Source organism: Syngnathus scovelli, chromosome 17 (genome assembly GCF_024217435.2).
Source record: "Syngnathus scovelli strain Florida chromosome 17, RoL_Ssco_1.2, whole genome shotgun sequence".
NCBI lineage: Eukaryota > Metazoa > Chordata > Actinopteri > Syngnathiformes > Syngnathidae > Syngnathus > Syngnathus scovelli.
The window spans coordinates 1,793,010-1,799,785 of NC_090863.1; positions in this window are offsets into that span (position 1 = coordinate 1,793,010).

A 6,776-nucleotide genomic window follows, 5' to 3' on the forward strand; every position below is an offset into this window, starting at 1 on the left:
GCTCAACGCTGTGGTTTGTCACATCGATGATCTGTTGGTGTGGGGGCGGGACCAGGAAGAGCATGACACTTGACTTAATGTTTGCTACAAAGACTGGAAAAAGCAGGCATCACACTGAATTCAGGTTCTACTGCAGGTTTGATCGGTCCTCCCACACAACGGGACCTCCTGCAGCACAATCCACACAATCCACATACTCACCTCCCCCCACAACTGCTCTGTCCGCACCTCCATCACCGTGGTCACCGACTCTCTCTCTTGCAGAGGCCGCGCCCGCACTCCAGATTCGCGAGGAGGAAGTGCGCCAGATGTTCCGGAGACAAAAGATCAGGAAGGCACCGGGCCCAGACGGCGTGTCACCTTCCTGCTTGAAAGTCTGCGCTGAGCAGCTGGCGCCCACCTTTGCACGGATCTTCAACCGTTCCCTGGAGCTGTGTGAGGTGCCCTCGTGCTTCAAGAGCTCCACCATCGTTCCAGTGGCCAAGAAGCCCGCCATCACAGGTATGAATGACTATAGACCTGTTGCACTGACATCTGTGGTCATGAAATCTTTCGAGAGGTTAGTACTGAACCACCTGAAGGATGTCACGGGCCCCCTGCTGGACCCCCTCCAGTTTGCCTACCGGGCAAACAGGTCGGTAGATGATGCGGTCAACATGGGACTGCACTACATCCTGCAACACCTGGACACCCCAGGAAAGTACGCCAGGATCCTGTTTGTGGACTTCAGCTCGGCGTTCAACACCATCGCTCCTGACATCCTCCAACAGAAGCTCATCCAGCTTGCGGTGCCTGCCTCCACCTGTCAGTGGATCACCAGCTTCCTGACCAACAGGAGACAGCGTGTGAGGCTGGGGAGCATCACATCTGACACCCTGACCACCAACACTGGAGCCCCTCAGGGATGCGTCCTCTCCCCACTGCTCTTCTCCCTCTACACCAACGATTTCTCCGCAAGTGACTCTTCCGTGAAGCTCCTGAAGTATGCAGACGACACCACTCTCATCGGACTGATCCAGAACGGTGATGAGACTGCGTACAGACAGGAGGTGGAGCGGCTGGTCCACTGGTGCAGCCAAAACCACCTGGACCTGAACCCGCTCAAGACCGTGGAGATGACAGTGGACTTCAGGCGAGGCCCTTCACCACTTTCACCCCTCACTATCCGCAGTAATACTATTCTCTCCACAGGCTGTACTTCCTGAGACAGCTCAAGAAGTTCAACCTGCCACGGGGGCTGCTGAAGACCTTCTACACTGCCATCATCCAGTCTGTCCTCTGCACCTCCAACACTGTCTGGTTTGGATCGGCCTCCAAACAAGACAAGCACAGACTGCAACGGACAATAAGGACTGCAGAAAAGATAATTGGAATCAACCTCCCATCTATCCAAGACTTGTACCTGTCCAGGACCAGGAAACGTGCAAGTAACATCTCAACAGACCCTTCGCACCCAGGTTGCAGCCTGTTTGAACTACTCCCCTCCGGACGCCGTTATAGAGCTCTGTACACTAAAACCAGCAGACACAGAGACAGCTTCTTCCCCCAGGCTGTCGCTCTGATGAACTCACACCACTCTTAGAGTCTCAGAGTCATTACTGTGCAATAACATCCCGCTTGCCACACCTTTTTTGTCTACACTGTTTGTACTATGTGTCCTCTCTGCATCCATTGCAGCCTGGTCATCCTAGAAGAGGGACCCTCCCATCTGTGGTCTCTTCTCAAGGTTTCTCATTTCCCCTAGCTGGAGTTTTGAGTTTTTCCTTGCCTTCTTGGGAGTTTAAGATCAGGGGGTGTTTGAGAATATCTTTCGTTCTTCACATGTCCTGAGTGTTGTTGTTAGTCACCTAAATGTTGAACAGAGGCTGTGATTTACCGAAGTCAAATTCCTTGTTTGGCACGCTCAAACATGGCGAATAAAAAACTCTTGAATCTTGAATCTTGAATCTTGAATGTGGACAAGTGTGAAATCTCCAAGATCATCCGCCCTGGCCCAAGAAAGACAGAGGCCATCACAGACATGACAGAGACCACAAATGTGAGTGAATTAAGGAGTTTTCTCGGCGTGGTCAACCAGCTGGGAAGGTTTATTCCCCAGCTAGCTGAAAAGGATAAACCGCTCCGTGACCTCCTCTCAAAGAAAAACAGCTGGGTCTGGGACGTGGACCAGGCAGCAGCGTTTGAAGATCTAAAGAAAGCTCTGTCCTCTCCTCCGGTGCTGGCTATGTATGACCCAGGCAGAGACACCAAAGTATCTGCTGATGCATCATCGTATGGGTTGGGGGGCGTAATTCTCTAGAAATGGGGGGAAGGATGGAAGCCTGTGGCTTACGCATCACCGTCACTCACTCCAACTGAGCAACGATACAGTTGCTCTGGGCCTCACATGGGCCTCACATGGGCCTCACATGGGCCTGTGAACGGTTTCGGGATTTCCTCATCGGAAAAGAGTTTTTCCTGGAGACCGACCATAAACCCCTTCTCAGCCTGCTTGGAGCCCAAGCACTGGATCTTTTGCCATAGAGAATCCAGGGTTTCAGGATGAGGCTGATGCGCGACTCATACTCCATCGTGCAGGTACCAGGAAAGTCGCTTTGGACAGCAGACACACTTTCACGTGCACCTGTAAAATCACGCTTGTCCACTGATAACCAGGAGCTGATGGAGAGCACAAACATATTTGTGGACTGTGTCACTGAGAGTATACCTGTCAGGTCATCATATACAGAAAACCTGAAAGAGCAGTTGAAAGCCGACAGTGTCTGCTCGCGTGTCATGACCATGTGCATGGAAGGATGGCCAGCACATGGAAAACAGGAACCAGCGCTGAAAAACTACTGGCGCTACATTAACAGTGAAAGATGGCTTACTGCTAAAGAACACACGACTGGTAATACCTTCCGCAATGAGGAACGACGTGCTATTCAAATTACACGAAGGAGACTTAGGTGTCGTGAAATGTAAAGCACGTGCACGTCAATCTGTGAGGTTGCCGGGACTCAGCCAGCAAGTGAACAAAATGGTACTGAACTGCAGGACATGCATACAAGAGCGACACAACCCAAAAGAGGCACTCATGCCATCAGTTTCATGTGCGCATTCACCGAACCCCTCTATATAGGGGGGGATGACATACCAGCAAATCAGTGTGACTTCTGCTGTTGCCTTTGCAAGACCAGTTCAGATATGCGTTATCGCGAATTTACACGACATTCAGGTGTGTTCAGCCATCCGCGGGTGGGGTGGGGTGGGGGGGCGTGCGGGGCAATGACATACCAGCTCTGCCGAACCCCTGAAGCTGACTCACCGAACCCCTAGGGTTCGATCGAACCCAGGTTAAGAACCACTGCTCTAAGGTCTGACGAGACAAAGGCAGTCTACCCTATGATCCCTGGAAAAAGGGAGATGTGGTATTATTGTATGTTGAAACTATAATATTATATGGTGTTTTATTGGAGGTGTCACATAATGTTGACAGTTGGGGGCTCTGTGGTGCGCCAGGGGCATTGTACTACTATGTAAGACATGAGTGGGAAGAAAATAAAAAGTTGCTGAATAAAGAAGTTGCATTAGCGTTCATCTCTACTCCGTATAAACACAACAGTGGTGGACTGCGTTCGCGCTCTCCCCTGGTCTTTCTGATTAAAACAAAAATCACACGCAGTAATACGCACATGGAGTTTAGGTCTGTGGTGCTGTGACACACTGAACGCTTTTGAGCATGTAATTAACTGTACTCTGGAACTGTGCATTTGCTTGCTAAACTGTATTAACCAAATTAGTCAATGCAAAATAGTCAAGTCAAGTCAAGTTTATTTGTATAGCCCTAAATCACAAACAGTCTCAAAGGGCTTCACATAGCCAAAATTGACAATTATTCTCAAAGCATCCCCTGATCATAAGCTCCCAAAAGGGCAAGGAAAAACTCAAAAAACCCCTACCAGGGGAAAATGAGAAACCTTGAGAAGGGACCACAGATGGAAGGATCCCCCTTTCAGGATCACCAGGTTATAATGGATGCAGAGAGTACACAAGTAATACATAATATGAAAATCAATGAAAAAAAATGGATGTCGGAGGTGTCCTCGATTGTCCTGGCAGTGTCCTCAAGGGGGCCGAGCCGCAGCTCCCCCATCCCGAACTGGTCCCCGAGAATCCAGCCAGCCGCTATCCGCTTTCGAGCCACCTAACCCCCTCCCCAGCCGGGGAGGAGGTGGGCAGAGAGAACAGAACAAACTCCGGCCAAATCGGCCATCACAAGTTAGTTAAAGGCCATCTCATAGAAATGTGTCTTTAAACGTGTCTTAAATGTTTCTACTGAGGTAGTAGTTCTAATATCCATTGGTAGGGCATTCCAAAGCTCTGGAGCCCGAATAGAGAATGCTCTAGACACTGCAGACATTTTCTTGGCCCTCGGTATAACTAAAAGACTAGCATTTTGCGAACGAAGGTTACGAGACGGAACATAAGGAACGACTAGGTCGACGAGATATGAAGGCGCTAAGCCATGCAGTGCTTTATAGGTTAGTAGAAGAACCTTGAAGTCACATCTTAAATGGACCGGGAGCCAATGTAATTCGGCTAATATTGGGGTAATGTGATCAAATTTTCTTGACCGTGAGAGCAGCCTCGCAGCGGCATTTTGGACTAACTGTAGACTTTTAATACTGGATTTAGGAAGACCAGAGAACAATACATTACAGTAGTCCAGGCGCGACGTGACGAACGCATGTATAATAGTTTCCGCATCCCCAGTCGAGAGGATAGGACGAATCTTAGCAATATTACGAAGGTGAAAAAACGCAATCCTGGTTATATTCTTAATGTGTTTTTGAAAGGAGAGCGTTTGGTCAAATATTACCCCGAGATTAGTTACCGTATCACTCTGAGTGATAGTACGGTTATCTATAGTTATAGTGGTTTGCTTAAATAAATGTTGATAACGAGTAGGACCAATTATCAACATCTCAGTTTTATCCGGGTTAAGACGAAGGAAATTGAGAGACATCCATTGCTTAATCTCCGCAAGGCACGCCTCGAGATTACAGCAGTCCTGTGGATCTGTCATCGATAACGGCATATATAATTGGGTGTCATCCGCGTAGCATTGAAAACTAATATTATATTTACGTATTATGCCCCCAAGCGGAATCATATAAATATTAAATAAAATCGGTCCGAGTACCGATCCCTGTGGGACACCACAAGTAACATTATAAAGCTCAGAGGACGTATTACCATGGACCACTCGGTGCGTCCTGCCTGATAGATAGGAATTGAACCAGCTTAGTGCTGACCCTGAGATACCAACACAACTTTTAAGACGCCCTAATAAAATATTGAAGTCTACAGTGTCAAAGGCAGCACTAAGATCAAGTAGTAACAATACAGACGACGTATTTGAATCCATAGCTATGAGGAGATCATTAGTCACTTTAGCAAGTGCTGTCTCTGTAGAATGATTGGCTCTAAAACCAGACTGAAAAGAGTCATATCGATTATTATCGACCATGTAATCAATAAGCTGCTGTGCTACTACTTTTTCGAGAAGTTTTGCTATGAATGGGAGGTTTGAAACTGGCCTATAATTACTGAGACAGTCCGGGTCAAGATTTGCTCGCTTAAGTAGTGGTTTAATAATAGCGGTTTTAAAGGCCATTGGCACTATCCCAGAGGAAACAGACAGATTGATTATATTTAAGATGGACGGTCTTAAAATTGGAAATAATTCTTTAAGTAGTTTGGCTGGAAGCGGGTCGAGTAAACATGTTGTTTGTTTAGCCGTACTAACCAATTTTGTAAGCATTTCAAGGGACACGCTTTTAAAATTTGAGAGGGTTATTGCATGATCCCCAGCGCTAGTAACCGGCGGAGCGATTGGCATGGTATTCTTGATCTCGTCCCTAATGGACTCAATCTTTTGAGCAAAAAATTTCATAAACTCGTCAGCTGAGTGGAAGGAGCTATCGGGGGTCGGCTGGCGCAGAGTTAGCTTTGCCACTGTATCAAATAAGTATTTAGAATTATTTTTATTAAGATTAATGACTTGCGAAAAATAACGAGTTTTTGCTAAAATAAGCGCATCTTTATATTTCAGGAGGCTGTCCTTCCATGCCTGATGGAAAACCTCAAGTTTGGTTAAACGCCATCTGCGCTCATGCTTTCTACATAATTGTTTAAACGTACGCGTTTCATCTGTGAACCACGGAGTTGGCCATCTACGGCGAGTTTTCAGACGTAGCGGTGCCACAGAGTCGATGGCTTTTAATAATGTCGCATTGAATTCATTTGTAAGATTATCGATAGAGCCACTGTACGTGGGAAACATGGCGGTTGCCGGCGACAGTAACTCAGATAGCGCAGTTGCAGTCATGGAGTTAAAATTACGGCTGCTATAATTCTGATTGCTCTCTTGTCTTTGACAAGGAACTAAAATTTCAAATTTTATTAAAAAATGATCAGACAGAACAGTAGTGTATGGCAGTACTGTTATATTTGAGGTTGCTAGTCCTCGGGATAATACCAGATCTAAGGTATTTCCATTCTTATGCGTTGCTGCCAGCTTGCGTAAAACCAAACGTATCGATTAAAGTTTGAAATGCCGAAGTCAGTGGTTCCGACGGTGAATTCATGTGGATGTTGAAATCACCCATGATAACTATATTATCTGCATTTGTCACTAGATCAGCCACAACTTCTGAAAATTCATCCAGGAAGCCAGAGTAAGCCCCGGGTGGGCGGTAAATAACAACAAGATAGAATGACGGTAACGCAGT